The 17924-nt window shown below is 36.7% G+C and overlaps 1 protein-coding gene across 2 annotated transcripts in view; it reads right to left on the bottom strand.

The window, feature by feature from the left end:
• The window catches only part of LOC127428212 (innate immunity activator protein-like), a 28875-nt gene extending 15662 nt beyond the window's left edge, over positions 1-13213 (bottom strand). The window contains exon 1 of one of the 2 annotated variants that reach the window (XM_051676407.1): positions 13113-13213. The gene's annotated coding sequence lies outside the window, so the exon portion shown is untranslated. Of the gene's footprint in view, positions 1-1948; positions 2077-13112 lie in introns of those variants that run through there. The other variant, XM_051676406.1, reaches the window with a different exon arrangement.
• Between the last annotated feature and the right edge of the window lie 4711 nt (positions 13214-17924).

Raw genomic sequence — 17924 nt, forward strand, 5'->3', positions numbered from 1 at the left:
GCCCAGCCCTAGCGCGAAACTGCAGCTTAACAACAGCAGCTTACACACTAGCCACGCTAGTGACAATACAATAAATTGATTTCTGGGTTCTATATTAAATATTTATTTTAATAACAGCCATAAATTATTAAATGATTATCGAGAGTTGGCCATTGAGAATTAGAATGAACTTGATCTTTGTGAAATCTAATTTACACGAGGACAGAGATTACAATACAGATGGAGACAAATCTAAACAAAAGGGAACACAAACCCCGAAGTGCAGCTATATACTGCTTAAATCATCTGGATTCATTCAGGTTTAATGAATAGAAAGTGAGTTTATGTACTGTAGAGTACTTTCACTGCGTGTGGAACTTGCATCAAGCCAAACTGATGTCTGATTTCTAATAATGGATAAGTAGTTTGCTCTAGTATATTACATGACTTCATAAATGTCTATATTGACAAAGATGGTGGTTAACTAGGTTTGCAGTGCATTTTCATTGAATTGCCTGCTGAGTTCAGCAAGCTGCGCATAGCAAAAATAAGCTCAGCGCTGAAACTCTCGTCTCACTGTCACTTGTAGGATGCAGCACCACAATGCAGCACCGCGTGGCTCAAATACCCAGTGTGAATACATGCTGCTTATACACTACTTCTGCTTGCTGTGTGAAACAGGCACTAACCTGTTAATATGGGTGCTGAAAAAATATGCTCTGCTTACACGCTGCTTTCACTTGCGGTGTGAAACAGACTTCCAAGCAACTCTGCCCTATTAAAACTGCACCATTCAAGACCCAGCCTGCCATGCTTTAATAAAAAAATAAAAAAAAACATTATCTCCCAGAAACACAACAATAATATAAAGTTTGTTTGTGGTATTTTTTTAAACTGTGTTATTATCACAATATGTGACACCATAGGAATGCCAAAGTCCAGACTACTACTAGCTTGTGACACATTTGTTCTGTGGTGTACAACAAATCTCACCAGCTTCCTGTCTGTCAGAATGATGTGTAATTTTGTGTCATGAAGACAACATCTTGAGTAAGCTGTGAATATCTACAGGTGGGACAATGATTAACAGATGTTATATTAGAGCTATAATTTATCAGCTGTCAGATTACTGAATGTGTATTACAGCAGCATATTTATTACTTTGAAACTGGATGACTCTGTCACATTCTTTAAAAGCAACAGGTTCAGTTTTTATTTAAATTGCAATTTTAAATGTAAATGGAATAAAACAATGAACTAATCTGAGTCATTTCAATAAGGTAATAAATAGTTAATATTAATAAATCTGAATTACTCCACCTGTACTCAATGAAATATTTAATCCTGACCAATACTGCTCCAGTAAACAACTTATTTACACATTCAATAATACGCTATAGGTAAAAACATTCACTGAATAAATTAACCTAAACAAGTTAACCAAAAAAAATAAATACTTCATGTGGAAATATCTAAATCACCTGGTATTATTTAAGACAAAAATATTACTTAACATCACTGAATCAAACAGAATACATTTGGTTACACCAACAAAACTAATTTTAAGGCTTTAAGTAGAAATAGATCCTTGAGGTAACAATTGCAGGTCATCACTTTTTAAAGTGTACTCATGTTTAGAAAACTCAATAGAATTATAAGATGTAATGCAACAGGAAAACATTACTTTGACTGCTTGCCCTAATTAGAATTAACTGGTTCTCAAACAAGATCAAAACTTAAGCTTTCCTCTACTAAACATAAGCTCGGTGTAGCCCAGGCTTCTAATTACTAGAGAAACTTATGATCAACATTATATCATTATATCTAATCATAATTGAAAACATTCTATAAACAATTATAACCAGTGAAACAGAAAATAAGACAACTGAGCTTGAATGATCTGAGCATTGACCTGAGCTTATCCTATATAATACCTAATGAACAGTGATTTTCAAATAGAAATACTCACATATTGAAAAACAGTGGTTCTATTAAAAACATGAGTATCCTTTAAAGTGAATCAGTTGATATCCATGTGATGTCTTGCTCCCTCCACACAGCACTCTAATGCTGGAAATGTGCCGGTGGGAGTTCTTAGTGTGAAATGAACCTAGGCACAGCTTCTGTATACCTGCTAGCGTGTGTGTGTGTGTGCGTGTGCGTGTGCGCGTGATACTGCTCACCGATTGAAGCAGCGCGCTTCCTCCTCTCACATACACTTGTAGCCACTTGACAGAGGCAATAGCTGTAATAATAACACTCCCTGTTGTCTTTCTTATCAGCATGTCCACATACAGCAAGTAATAAATTCATGCCATAAAAGGTGTAAACAAGGTATGAAGTTGCATAAACTAAAGCACAATAAAATTGATGATTCAAGTGGTGTAGCACCAGATTAGCCTACCATAAACATCACTATAGTAATACTAATAAAGTGCAATGGCAAATGTCTCTCTATATGATATAAAATGGCAAAAGGCTTGTGGTTTAAAATAAAAAATGTAATATATAGGTACACTGGCAGCCAAAAGTTTGGAATAATGTACAGAATTTGCTCTTATGGAAAGAAATCGGTACTTTTATTCACCAAAGTGGCATTCAACTGATCACAATGTATAGGCAGGACATTAATAACATGAAAAATTACTATTACAATTTGATTTTTAAACTACTTCAAACAGTTCTTATCAAAAAATCCTCCACATGCAGCAATAACAGCTTTGCAAATCCTTGGCAGTTTAGCTGTTAGCTTGTCCAGAGACTCAGGTGACATTTCACCCCACGCTTCCTGTAGCACTTGCCACAGATGTGGCTGTCTTGTCGGGCACTTCACACGCACCTTACAATCTAGCTGATCCCACAAAAGCTCAATGGGGTTAAGATCCATAACACTCTTTTCCAATTATCTGTTTTCCAATGTCTGTTTCTTTGCCCACTCTAAACTTTTCTTTTTGTTTTTCTGTTTCAAAAGTGGCTTTTTCTTTGCAATTCTTCCCATAAGGCCTGCACCCTTGAGTCTTCTCTTTACTGTTGTACATGAAACTGGTGTTGAGCGGGTAGAATTCAATGAAGCTGTCAGCTGAGGACATGTGAGGCGTCTATTTCTCAAACTAGAGACTCTGATGTACTTATCCTCTTGTTTAGTTGTACATCTGGGCCTTCCACATCTCTTTCTGCCCTTGTTAGAGCCAGTTGTCCTTTGTCTTTGATGACTGTAGTGTACACTTTTGTAGGAAATCTTTTTGGGCAATTTCAAGCATTGTATTACCTTCATTCCTCAAAACAATGATTGACTGATGACTTTCTAGAGAAAGCTGTTTCTTTTTTGTCATTTTTGACCTAATATTGTCCTTAAGACATGCCAGTCTATTGCATACTGTGGCAACTCAAAAACAAACACAAAGACAATGTTAATCTTCACTGAACGAACCAAATAGCTTTCAGCAGTGTGATATAATGGCAAGTGATTTTCTAGTACCAGATTAGCAATTTAGCATGATTACTCAAGGATAAGGTGTTGGAGTGATGGCTGCTGGAAATGGGGCCTGTCTAGATTGAATCAAAAATGACTTTTTTCAAATAGTGATGGTGCTGTTTTTTACATCAGTAATGACCTGACTATACTTTGTGATAAGGTGAATGCCACTTTGGTGAATTAAAGTTCCAATTTCCTTCCGAAACAGCTAAATCTGTACATTATTCCAAACCACCAGTGTATATAGGTATGATTTAATATGAAATCCTGCTGCCCTCTTCTGGAGATACAGGTGCATCTCAATAAATTAGAATGTCGTGGAAAAGTTCATTTATTTCAGTAATTCAACTCAAATTGTGAAACTCGTGTATTAAATAAATTCAATGCACACAGGCTGAAGTAGTTTAAGTCTTTGGTTCTTTTAATTGTGATGATTTTGGCTCACATTTAACAAAAACCCACCAATTCACTATCTCAACAAATTAGAATATGGTGACATGCCAATCAGCTAATCAACTCAAAACACCTGCAAAGGTTTCCTGAGCCTTCAAAATGGTCTCTCAGTTTGGTTCACTAGGCTACACAATCATGGGGAAGACTGCTGATCTGACAGTTGTCCAGAAGACAATCATTGACACCCTTCACAAGGAGGGTAAGCCACAAACATTCATTGCCAAAGAAGCTGGCTGTTCACAGAGTGCTGTATCCAAGCATGTTAACAGAAAGTTGAGTGGAAGGGAAAAAGTGTGGAAGAAAAAGATGCACAACCAACCAAGAGAACCGCAGCCTTATGATTGTCAAGCAAAATCGATTCAAGAATTTGGGTGAACTTCACAAGGAATGGACTGAGGCTGGGGTCAAGGCATCAAGAGCCACCACACACAGACATGTCAAGGAATTTGGCTACAGTTGTCGTATTCCTCTTGTTAAGCCACTCCTGAACCACAGACAACGTCAGAGGCGTCTTACCTGGGCTAAGGAGAAGAAGAACTGGACTGTTGCCCAGTGGTCCAAAGTCCTCTTTTCAGATGAGAGCAAGTTTTATATTTCATTTGGAAACCAAGGTCCTAGAGTCTGGAGGAAGGGTGGAGAAGCTCATAGCCCAAGCTGCTTGAAGTCCAGTGTTAAGTTTCCACAGTCTGTGATGATTTGGGGTGCAATGTCATCTGCTGGTGTTGGTCCATTGTGTTTTTTGAAAACCAAAGTCACTGCACCCGTTTACCAAGACATTTTGGAGCACTTCATGCTTCCTTCTGCTGACCAGCTTTTTAAAGATGCTGATTTCATTTTCCAGCAGGATTTGGCACCTGCCCACACTGCCAAAAGCACCAAAAGTTGGTTAAATGACCATGGTGTTGGTGTGCTTGACTGGCCAGCAAACTCACCAGACCTGAACCCCATAGAGAATCTATGGGGTATTGTCCAGAGGAAAATGAGAAACAAGAGACCAAAAAATGCAGATGAGCTGAAGGCCACTGTCAAAGAAACCTGGGCTTCCATACCACCTCAGCAGTGCCACAAACTGATCACCTCCATGCCACGCTGAATTGAGGCAGTAATTAAAGCAAAAGGAGCCCCTACCAAGTATTGAGTACATATACAGTAAATGAACATACTTTCCAGAAGGCCAACAATTCACTAAAAATGTTTTTTTGATTGGTCTTATGATGTATTCTAATTTTTTGAGATAGTGAATTGGTGGGTTTTTGTTAAATGTGAGCCAAAATCATCACAATTAAAAGAACCAAAGACTTAAACTACTTCAGTCTGTGTGCACTGAATTTATTTAATACACGAGTTTCACAATTTGAGTTGAATTACTGAAATAAATGAACTTTTCCACGACATTCTAATTTATTGAGATGCACCTGTAGTAAGGCAACCCCCATCATCAAACATACAGAAAAATAGTGTGATATCTGAATCTTTAAATCCAGCAGCCTAGCTACAAAAACTTGGATAGATTGCATTTAAATTAAATATATAGCTTATAAAGTAAACCAATGGAAAGATAAGAAAAATAAATTGTTACCCTGCAGTAATGTAAATGCTTTTGTCCTGTATACAGTAGTCATAGTGAAGCATTGTATAAATGGCCATTCCACTCTGACACTGACCCTAAAGGAAACCAACCCACACACAGATGTCAGAGAAATAGTCCTGAAGAATACTGTGGGAGACGCTGCACCTGCTGCTCTCACACATCGCACACATACATTCAGGATACTTGTCCTCACCCTGGCTCCCAGACAGGATAGAATGCCAGTTAAACGCCTACAGGAGCCACCACGTCTCCCAGACAGGATAGTATCCTTACAGCTAACAAATGACCTAGGAAACACAACTGCTGGAGCATACCAGTATTTGATTTCACAACTAGTCTCCACCATTAGCCATTCCCTAGAAATGTTGCTACCCCAAGAATGTACACAAGTCTACTTAGTGATCAAAGAAAGATCACGTATTTCCTTCAGAAATTTTTATATCTTGATATCAAGCAAATATACAGATAATAGGCTAAAACCGGGATAACATAAATTTTTTAATCTCCTACATCGACAACAGTGATATGTGCTAATATACCATTATAAGGGGGGGCCTGGGTAGCTCAGTGGTAAAGACACTGGCTACCACCCCTGGAGTTCGCTAGTTCAAATCCCAGGGCGTGCTGAGTGACTCCAGCCAGGTCTCCTAAGCAACCAAATTGGCCCGGTTGCTAAGGAGGGTAGAGTCATATGGGGTAACCTTCTCGTGGTCACTATAATGTGGTTTGTTCTCGGTGGGGCGCGTGGTGAGTTGAGCGTGGTTGCCACGGTGGATGGTGTGAAGCCTCCACATGCGCTGGCAATGCGCTCAACAAGCCACATAAGATGTGCAGATTGACATGTCTCAGACATGGAGGCAACTGGGATTCATCCTCCACCACCCGGACTGAGGTAAATCACTACGCGACCACAAGGACTTAAAAAAACCACATTGGGAATTGGGCATTCCAAATTGGGAGAAAAAGGGGAAAAATAATAATAAAAAAAAAAATATATATATATATATATATATATATCATTATAAAATAGTTCCAACTTTTAATTCTGATTGAATGAGGCATGTTCGAATGACTTTAAACACACATGTGGGAACTTATGTGCCAAATTGCTTGGCAACTGCAAGCAGCCTAGGATAAAAAAAAAACTTGGTGGAAGAACTGTTTATTCTAATTATTATTAATCTTAATTAATAAATTGAACTATTTATTGAACATTGGTGTCTTTTTGAAATGGTGTTGCCAATAAGCCACTTGAGTCCATGTATTAAAGAGATGTACCATGTGTACACACAGCCTCTTGTGTTTTTTTTTTCACCCAATTTGGAATGCCCAAAGTGCACTTTTTAAGTCCTTGTGATCACATAGTGATTCGCCTCAATCTGGGTGGTGGAGGACAAATCCCAGTTGCCTCCGTGTCTGGGACTATCATATATCAATGCGTATCTTATCATGTGGCTTGTTGAGCACATTGCCACAAAGACATAGCACGTGTGGAGGCTTCATACCAGGAGGTTACCCCATGTGATTCTACCCTCCCTAGCAACCAGGCCAATTTGGTTGCTTAGGAGACCTGGCTGGAGTCACTCAGCATGACCTGGGATTTGAACTAGTGAACTAGTGAACTCCAGGGGTGGTAGCCAGTGTCTTTTACCACTGAGCTACCCAGGCCCCCTCAGCCTCTTGTGGTTTGTTGATTTATTTGGATTCAGGGTACGAATCACTCCTCCATTTAAAGGAATTCATTCACACTCTGAATTCCAGTAGGCTTTCAGTCATTTTATACATAATCACTGAAATCATTGCTTGCCTTGCTGATAACACATTCATGGCTGGGCTCCACAAATACTGAACTAAGCATTGAAACCAGATTTAGCCACAGGAAACTTATGCAGGAAGTAATCAAGTTTTCTGGATCACGTTATTTTTGTCAAATCAAACACCCAAGGGACTTCTCAAAAATGTGAAGAACCACAGCTCATATTTAGTAGGGAAATCTCCTAGAACTACATTCAGTGACAAAGGCTAATTAAGAAAAGAATGAGTGTTAATTAGTAATTGTTTGTGTGCTAACTACTGGCATGTAATTAATTAATTCTCTTTTTTGGGGGGTCATGGGTCATGTGAACTCCAAAAACAAAGTTACTGTATGCTTGAGTGATTGTGTCCAACACTGAAAACAAGGGTTGAGGCAGGTCACAAATCTAAACCAACAAACTGATCAAGAGATATATGGGTAAAGATCTATATGTTGTTTATTTAATGCTACATCCACTGGATATTACATAGGATTAGCAATGTGAATCTAAGGGATGCCTGTCTACAAATTTATGCTGATATTCTATGGAAGCTTTAAGATTCATATCTCTCCTCTTCCTGGGGATGTGGGATTTGTTGGATTAGTGAGTATGGGCGCCGGAGAGAGTTTTATTATTGTGGGGATCTCCCCCATCCTGCTCATTCAGACAGGGAGCTGAAGAACACTGGGAACACCAGTGAACTGTGACAGTCGCATATTAGCCTTCACTTAGGACCTGTCCACACCACATGCAACAATTAATGTTAGAAAAATGTCTAAAAGCTCAATTTGACTTGTTATAGATTTAAGATCCGAAAAAGTAGGCCTATTCCATTTAATTTCTTGGCATGATAGACAAGGGAATATACAACGTCAAAACATTCGTAAACATTAGTTATACTGATGAGTTATATTGAATATCAAGTTATCACCACGTGGAAACTGTGCCTGCAAATCTCAGTAGAAAGTTGCGCTTATTTCCACAGAATTGTATCGCTTAGTAGGGCTGTACGATTATGACAAAAATCATAATTGTCGATTATTTCCCTTGAAATTGTATTGTGATTAATTTCGATTAATATCAACTCATGCATGCAGTATTTTTTTTCTTGTCTCCCTTTTCTCTACAATTTGGAATGCCCAATTCCCAATGCGCTCTAATTCCTCGTGTTGGCGTAGTGACTCACCTCAATCCGGGTGGCGGAGGACGAATTTAGCAATATGAATTTGAATTCATAGCTGTTTTTTCTGTAAATTAAGACATTGGGCCTCTTAGAAGCATGAAAAAACCTGTTATTTAAATTTTGAATAAATTATACACAGCAGCAAGCAATGGACTTTTCTGTGATTGTTTACAATGCTCAAACGCTGCACACTGTAAATAGAAAATTAAAATGTTTGACATAACACAACATAAGAAGTCCAACATGGACTTTCAGCTGCAATGATAGTACTCTCAACTTTGTTAACGCAATGTTACCATATCAAAATCCATTCTGCATAATTTTCTCCCAAAATTAGCACAAAAAAAAATTTGGGCATAGTTTTTACCATGTACATCATCGTGTTTATGTAAACATGATATGGAATGTATAGTATCAGCCAAAAAGTCTATGAATATTACATTTAAACTGCCTAACAATTATATGGTACATAAAATTACACTGAAAGAACACCCAATAATTTAAGTATAGCAGAGCAATCTGAAATATAAGATGCTAAATTACAAATTACATAAAAAAACAATTCCAGTTCCCAGTGAACCCTTCTACATTTTTTACATAGAAGGGAAAGATTACAAAAGATAGTAAGAAAAAAAATGGCTTATTTTTATGGCCAGGGGGTAACCATAGCTACAATTCTGTCAAAATAACATTCCCCAAAACATCTTGTGACATGTGAACATTGCAATCTGGCTTCAACCCTGAGGAAATGTTATCATTAGCCTGAGGAATAGGAAGTTCCTCGAACTTGGTCTTACGCTTCCTGATGGTACTTCGGTTGCTGTCAGTGTCTTAGTAATTACTCCAAACTAGTATCCATTGTTAGACACTGCATAATTACAGCTTCGGTGGGTGAGACTTAGAGGAAACAAGGATCTCTGGGGCCTGTGAGTGAACACCGCATCCTGGCATTTAGTACTTGTGTGGCCATGAGGCTCCTTCTGAAGGAAAGAGGATGTAAAGTGGAAATTGATTTCAAATGAGCCAAAGTACAGATGGAGAGTCTCTGATGTGGACTGAAGTGTCTCCTCTGGCTTCCACTCTACCATCAGCACTCCAGTACAGCACGAATCTTTCAGGCTGCTAAACCCCCGGAGGACTTTCCCTCTGTATATTCATTTCTTATGTGGCAAGGTTCAGAAGATGAAACAGACTTCACAGATGCTGGCTTAACCCACTCTGCTACACTGGGGCGGTATTTGTGCTTGTGGAAAATGTTAGTGGCTATTTTACCAGGGGCATACCACAATAGATATTATAATAGCTGAGTATTAGAGTAATAATAATAAAGGTAAAAGTACAAAAGACTGAGGTTATTACAAACTCATTAAATAATATTTAATGCAACACATTGTGTCTGAAAAGATACATGTAAAAAGGCTTTTTGTGTCCGTCGGAAGAGAGCAAACGTTCCAGGTTCAAAATGTGTGTTTGTGATATACTTCGTAATTTGTAACCCCTAACCCAAACCCCATACCTAAACCTAACCATAATTTTGAATGTGTGACCATGATTGTTATTAATGCAAATTTAATAAAATAACTATGTTTTGTGTATGACAGAACAAAGGAAATATGAGAGTTTTAAAGGAGAAGAGAGAAGCGTATGTGATTGGTGTATAAGTCGAATTAATATCTTAAGAATTCTCCATCTTGTACTATTCTTACGAATTCTCATGAGTTAATATATTGACAATTTTTATGCAAATGTAAAATTTGTGCTTAAGAAATCCTGAATAGAAATGCTTGATATGTACATAAACTCTGGAAATCAGTTTCACATTACTCAAAATGTGCATTAAAGTGATGGAAACAGTTTATTCGCAAACGATATGGAGGCTGGAGGCATATGTGCATGGCAGCCATTTCAAACCAATCGGTTTTGGGTGAGAACAAACCAAAATATAACTAATTTTTCATGCGCCATTGCAGTCTCTAGGCACGGTCAAGATTTCAATCTTGATTACACTTCCTAGTGCTTGACACATGAGCAGTGAGTGCTAGATGGCACTATAGGAAGCGTAATCGAGCTTGAAATCACGATCGCATAGGAAACTGCGGTCAAGATTTATAGCAAAAGGGAATTACATTTTGGTCTGTTCTCACCCAAAAAGTCTCATTGCTTCAGAATACATTGATTAAACCATTGGATGGACCTACAGAGTTTAAATATTCTGAGTTCTGCAGAAGAAAGAAAGTCATACACATCTTGGATGGCATGAGGGTGTGTAAATGAGAGAATTTTCATTTTGGGGTGAACTATCCCTTTAATAAAACAACATACAATTGCTCCAATACCACAAATACAACTATCCCCAAAGCAAGGAGATCACTCAGCTGCTAAATCATGACAAGGCGGGCTCCCTCAAGATGATTTGCATGACATAGTGGATGGAAACATGCAATGATTTGCATTTTCTTTAGTCAAATAAGAAATGCACTTAAAAATGCTAAACATTTAGATAGAAACCCAGCTTTAGTGGCATGGATGTAGCATCATGCAAAAGCAATAGTATAGTAACAGTAGACAGAGTTGCCATTGTAGATTTGTGCTATTTGCAGAAAATGTTACATATTTTTCGAAAGTACTAGTTTCTTTAAGCGTTAAACTTTAATGAAGAAAAAAATTACTGAGCACACCTTCAAGATACTCTTTTATTAACTTTTATTCATGAAAACAATGCCATGTTTTAATCTTCCCCTCTTTATCCAAGAGGAAGTACAATGTTCCTTTGAGATCAGTGTGTTATGGTTACATTATGGCTTTAGTCTGTTCCTGTTTAGTCTCTGTGTCACCACACAGTACAGTTGATATTTTACAAAAGTGACTGTGTAACAGTTATGCCATTTCATATTAAAATACGTTTTCCTTCAGGCTTACAAGAGTTGAGTTAAGGGATGGGAATGATGCATGAGGCTCCTGGAAGTCACCAAACATTTCTATTCTTTTTTTGTTTGGAACACATGTTTTTACCAGTATTTTGTATGGGATACAAAAGTACCTGGAATCATACTGTGCTGACATTTGAGCCAGGAAGTTAAGAATATCACAGATTCCATGGAACAAAAAAATAAACAAATGCAATATCTTACTGTTGCTGTGTCCCAGCAAACAGTGAGATCTAATAGAAACATGCTGCCGCACATGTGGAGGAAATTGAAACATCACCACAGTGCGTGTCATTGTGCTCTCCAGATATGTTCAGAGGTACTAATGTGAGCCCTAAAACTGAGCTGTCTGCAGCACACAATACACACACGCCGCATGGCTCCGCTTTGGCCAACCCTGGCTATGTACCAACAAAGCCACAGATTCCAGAGCTATTCACGTTCACTGGTCTACACACCTCCCTCTGATGCCTGCCCACTCAAATCATTCTGCTGCAAAACACTGACACTTTGAGTCAAACTCACCACCGGATTCCACAGCATTACATCAGGAATGTTGTTCCTTGTGTGCAAGAAAGAGATGTGTGAACAATGGAATGAATGAGATTTTAGTGCATTGACTCTAATAGATAAAAAGCTGAATTTGTAGTGGTCAGTAAGATTAAAGGGCTAGTTTACCCAAAACTGACATTTCTATCATCAGTCAGTCACTTCCCCTCATTTGACTTTCTTTCAGTATGTTAGGGACTGACATCCTCAGTCACCATTCACTTTTATGACAATTTTTTTCTAAACAATGTTTGGTACAACATGAGGGTGAGTAAATAATGGCAGAATTTCTTTAAATTGTGTCTTTAAATCATATTATCTGTTTTAAGACCAGTGACTAACTGATCTTTGTAGCCATCACAAATAACCACAATTGAAGGAATGAGTGCATTTAGACAATGAAAAAATATGATTCTCATGCTGCAGCAAAATACCTGTGCAAGTCTCTTTCCTCCTTGGGTTCTAAACAAAGCTTTGCAACTTCTCTACACAGTAAATATAAAACACTGTACTTCCACATACACAACAATCACAAATGCTGACTATTTCGGCATTTGGTGGTACATGAACAGCACAATCAAGAAACCATAGACACAAACTGACACAAAATATTTCACAGAAGAATAAATATAGCTGGTAAACAATCATTAAAATCATTAGTTGATGCAGATTCATATAAGCATGGAAGATATTAATACACTTATTTAAGAGATGCAAAATTATTGAAGTGAATCCTGGTCAAAAGAGAATAAGGATCCAATATTCAAGCTTAATATATCTCTGTAAAAAAAAAAAAAAAAAAACAATAACAAAAAAAAAAAAAAAAAAAACGAATCTGTGTATTTTACAGGAATCTGTTAAACATGTCGATTGTTTACTGCTTCTTCTAGAATAATTTAAAAAGGCGAATGTCGAGGTAATGTTACTTTGTACTACCATGCACTGTTATGCTATTCAAAGTGCTTTAAAACGTAAAAGCAACTATATCATTCATCACTGTCCTTTCAATGTGTCTAACACTGAATAGTTTGAAGATTTAGAATAGTTGCAAAACTTAGGTTGAATTGGCAGTGCTGAATAAGCTCACTTTTCATCTTGTGCTGTGTGTTTGTTTAGGCAAAGAAAGTGTATTGTCGATTAAGGAAAAATATGACTATACCTTTAGTCGTCATAACAACAGGAGAATCTACGGAGAGTCGTCAAAGCATTGCGCAACGCATTACTATGGGATACTACTTTTCCACGCTTTCTTCACCGCCGCATTCCAATATGATGTAAGCGAGACGCTGAAGAATGGACGATACCAAACTACACTGCTTGGCGCGTATATTCTCACTCACGACACCGACATTAGGGATATAATTACAAAACAAATTCTCATCGCAAAACGGTCTGAAAAAGTATGAGACGTGTATATCGTGTGTTTTACGAAAGCACTATTATGGTATCTTACAACCATGCACCCCCGTGAAAAAATGGTACTTCCCTCACCTTTCAGAAACTTTACACAGCGCTGACTGAACACATGCAGGGCAGCGAATACGGTCATTGATTCAGGGATGTTTTGTTTTGGGTTCAGTGCAGGTTAAGCTCAGTAGACACCATTTGTAGCATTATGTTGATTGCCACAAAAAATAAAATAACAAATAAAATAAACTCGTCCCTCGTTTATGTATAACTAAAAGCAAACATCGCAGTTACAATAAATCACTTATAGTGGAAATGAATGGAGCCAATTCATAAACATTCAAATACACTCTGTTTCAAAAGTATAGCTGCAAGACGTGAACATTATGTTAACATGATTTTAGTGTGATAATGGCTTACAGGGCTTATGCGTCATTGTCATGGCAATTGCAATGGCAATGATGCTGTGATATTGGATCTAACTTTTCACAAATAAGGTTAGCAAGCTGTTTTATCACACTGAAATCGTGTTTACACATATAATGTTTACGTCTTGTGGTTATGCTTTAGAAATAATGTGTATTTTAAGGAATATGGAATTGCCCAACTTACTTCCATTGTAAGTGCCTTACTAACCAAGATGTTTGCTTCGATTATTATTATTATTTTTATAAACGAGGGATTAGACAAATTATTTTTGTCTTTGTCCAACACAAATATGCTGTTGTCTGTATTCACTGTATTAAACAGGAAACGTTTTACAAATTGGCACTGTATTAAACAGGAAATGTTGTCTTTTGTCATTTCTGTAAAAAGAGTCGATTAGTTGCATGCAAAGTGGTATCTTTTTAAAGTTAAAGTGTTATGTGCCATTATGGGGCTGCATGGTCCTGTTGCCTTTTATTAACATATGAAAGGTTTCACCTTTGAAAAGGAGACTGTCTAAAAGTAAAAGGCTCATGTATCAGTCGTAGAAACAGAGACATGGATCCACTAAAGTTGATTTGATGCAACGGGAAAGTAGGCTTGAGTGTGGAATAGGGTAATTTATCATGATTATATATATATATATATATATACACACATTTTATATGATTATTTTCTTATTTCACAAGTAAAGAGTCGTAAAAACAAGAATGTATAAATATGAAGCCATTAGAATTACACTTAACCACTTGAATAACAACTGGATCCATTTTTGATTGAATAACATGTCATTTGTAGTTTGTCAAAACGCACAACATGCTTTTAAACGCGTAACGCTAGAGGTCAGTATTGAGTTTTCTACAAGTAGTTCGAACCCCAAATGGAAGAAGTCTGAGTCAAATGACTTAAAAAAAAACAAGCACAAGACCAAGATTGCAGATAATCTGTAATAACATTGTAACATTGTAAAGTGGCACATCTGTGTGGGTATTTTGTGTACTCTAGTCTAGAAAACCATCTGCAGGATTCTGCACTGAATACATAAATTTACACTTAAAATTGGTGACCTCATTAGATCTTTTTGAGACCGCTCTTTTGTGTGTGTGTTCCTATTTAGAACATATCTGTGTTTGGCATGTACAATGTTCTGATCCATGTTTTCCATGAAGAACATATCTTTAATGAGTGGTTTCAATCAGGGGGTATTTTATGGGACGGGTGGCAAACCTAGGCCTGACAGGGAAGTCTTCAAAACAGGCCCACTCTTCTAAAAATGAAAGATTTACTTTGCGGTTCATCAAGCTTAGTCATTAACCTAATATTTAATTCAAAGGATGATATCTAGTCCATGCAAACAGTAAACATGGGTTAAATTATACCATGATGATTCATAGATTACCCACACAGATTCTGGCACACCAAAGCATGTGAAAAAAAGAAACATTAGTGCAGTAGAATGGCATCTTTAAATATCTTGCCCAAGTGTAATAACACTGTATATCTAAACGTGTATGCTACCAAATGGGTCCCACAACTGGTCTGCATTAACCACCATATAGCCTTTACAACAACATATATTTGCCCTGCAGATTTTAAATTATAAATGAAATGTTTTTTGTTTTTTTTTCTGTCTGTTATGTACAAGCTTATATGTGTTGACGTTTTTCTTCAGCACATATACCACTGTGAGTATGTCAAAGGTGTGATGAGTCAAAACTTGTGAAAATATGTTTCCTGTGTGGATGAACTCTGGGGATATACATAGTTTCTGTGGTTAAAATGAAGGGATATATATATATTTTTTTTAGACCAGTGCTTCTCAAACCTGTCCTGGAGTACCAGATAATGGTAACATACAAAATGTGTGGCCTAATATTTCGGGGCCTCAGGAGAGGTTTGGGAACAACTAGACAAAAGCCACAAAGTATCAGGTGATCAAACTAAGAGAGTGGCTCTGCAATTTAACAGCCTTTTTTTTTTCCCTCCTATGATCTTATCTACGTGACTCTTTTTTAGTAGTTTTCCACATATTATATTCAAAGCTCAGCAAACAAATTGCACAAATGAGAGTGAAAAGTGATGTAGGCCCCAGGCAACACAGAAACGATTTAAAGGAATAGTTCACCAGTAAATGAAAATTCTGTAATAATTTACTCACCCTCATGGCGTTCCAAACTTGTATGACTTTATTTTGTGGAATATAAAATACACAAATATAATTAATTATGTGGTTGCACTAAATACATGAAAAAGATTAAGGCATTTTACCATATTCATTATTCTAACTGCAGTGCACAGAGACATCTATCTATCTATCTATCTATCTATCTATCTATCTATCTATCTATGTACACATACACACACACACACACATATATATTGCTTATACACAGGGTTGGGGAGTAATGGAATACATGTAACGGTAATACGTATTTAAAATACAAAATATAAGCAACTGTATTCCACTACAGTTACAATTTAAATAATTGGTAATTAGAATACAGTTACATTCAAAAAGTATTTTGATTACTGAAGAGATTACTTTGCATTTTATTGTGATTTGTTTCATTTAATATTTAGTCCTTTCAGATGGAAAACATTTCTACGTATAAATGATGCGATCCAAAGTGCATTTGAACAGCGGTGAAACACTTTCTTATGATGTGTTACATTCATACGAGCAGACAGAGAAGTAAGTTTGGAGCAGAAGAAATAGAAATAAACCTTGTGTAAATTGTCAGCTTTACACTAAGCTAAAATGCTATTTCTAGCCATTTTACATGGACGTTACCAGGCACGATCATATTTTCTTATCAAGAAAATTCACGTTGGATCATAATTTCTTTTTTTCTAGTAAGACCTTTGATATTAGGGCAAAAATCGTATTCTTGATAATAATTTTTATATTGTTTTCCTGTAAAAATATCTAAAAATCCTTAAAACAAGGTCAGTTTGATTAATCTTGTTTTAGAAACAACACTGCATAAGATATTTAGGATTTTCAGAGAATGTATTTTTAACATGTGTATTTTGTCTTACTGTACTGGCAGAGTTTTTATAGTCAAAACAAGTGAAAAAATCTACCAGTGCTGAAGAAGTAATCCAAAGTATTTAGAATACGTTACTGATCTTGAGTAATCTAACGAAATACGTTACAAATGACATTTTACAGCATGTATTCTGTAATCTGTAGTCGAAAACATTTCAAAAGTAACCCTCCCAACCCTGTGTATATTTCTATAACCATCATGTACATGTTTTACCTGTTGGAAGCACACCATTTTCAGTAACAGGAAACATTGAGCCTATTGTTTGTTTCTTCTTTTCTTTCCTTCCGTTTGTTTTTTTCTTTTTGAAATGCCTAAGTTAAAAAAAAAAAAAAAACAGATTGCAATCTCATATTGCTTGCCACCCTTTCAGTTTTACTAATACTAAAACATTTCCCCTGTTGCATCCTCAGATTTATGGATAGTGAAACACAGAATGAAAGAGAATTCACAATCAAACTGAGAGTAGCTGGTCGCAGCGCTGACTGTAACGCAGGGAAATAAGAGCATGAGAATGTTTCTGAAATAACATTCTCACCAGGGCTCTGATGTCAGCTTAAACTGTGGGTGAGAAGGGCAGTTGTAAAACTTGAGCAAGGAGGTGAAAGAGGATCATAGGTCATACCCATTTGATCTAAGAACACAATCTTAGGGATGACACGTTGATGTGTTAATTTTGCCCACACATAATAGAAGAAGCCATTAAGGCCAGATTGATTAATTCATTTTTTTTATTAAAATTGTGGCTGGACAATTTTAATAAAAACAAAAGTGTTTACTTGAGTATCTGTTCTAATGGGTTGTATAGTATTTGGAATTAAACAAAGCAAAAAAAAAAAAAAAAAAAAAAAATGCAAATCTAAAGAATACATAAATAGACTGCTGCTTGATTGTATTATAAGTTGCAGAATGTGCAGTTTTTTGATAATGGATACCTTTCAGGCACCGATGATTTATTTGCATACTGATGTGCCATGCCTAAGTACGCACTGAACCATTTAACTTTCAGAAACATCCCACTCGATGCTGAAATGAATCACAGAAGATGGTACTTGTTTTTGACTTGTTAACTCCTTGTCAATTCATTAATA

Source organism: Myxocyprinus asiaticus, chromosome 37 (assembly GCF_019703515.2).
Source record: "Myxocyprinus asiaticus isolate MX2 ecotype Aquarium Trade chromosome 37, UBuf_Myxa_2, whole genome shotgun sequence".
In the NCBI taxonomy this organism is placed as follows: Eukaryota; Metazoa; Chordata; class Actinopteri; order Cypriniformes; family Catostomidae; genus Myxocyprinus; species Myxocyprinus asiaticus.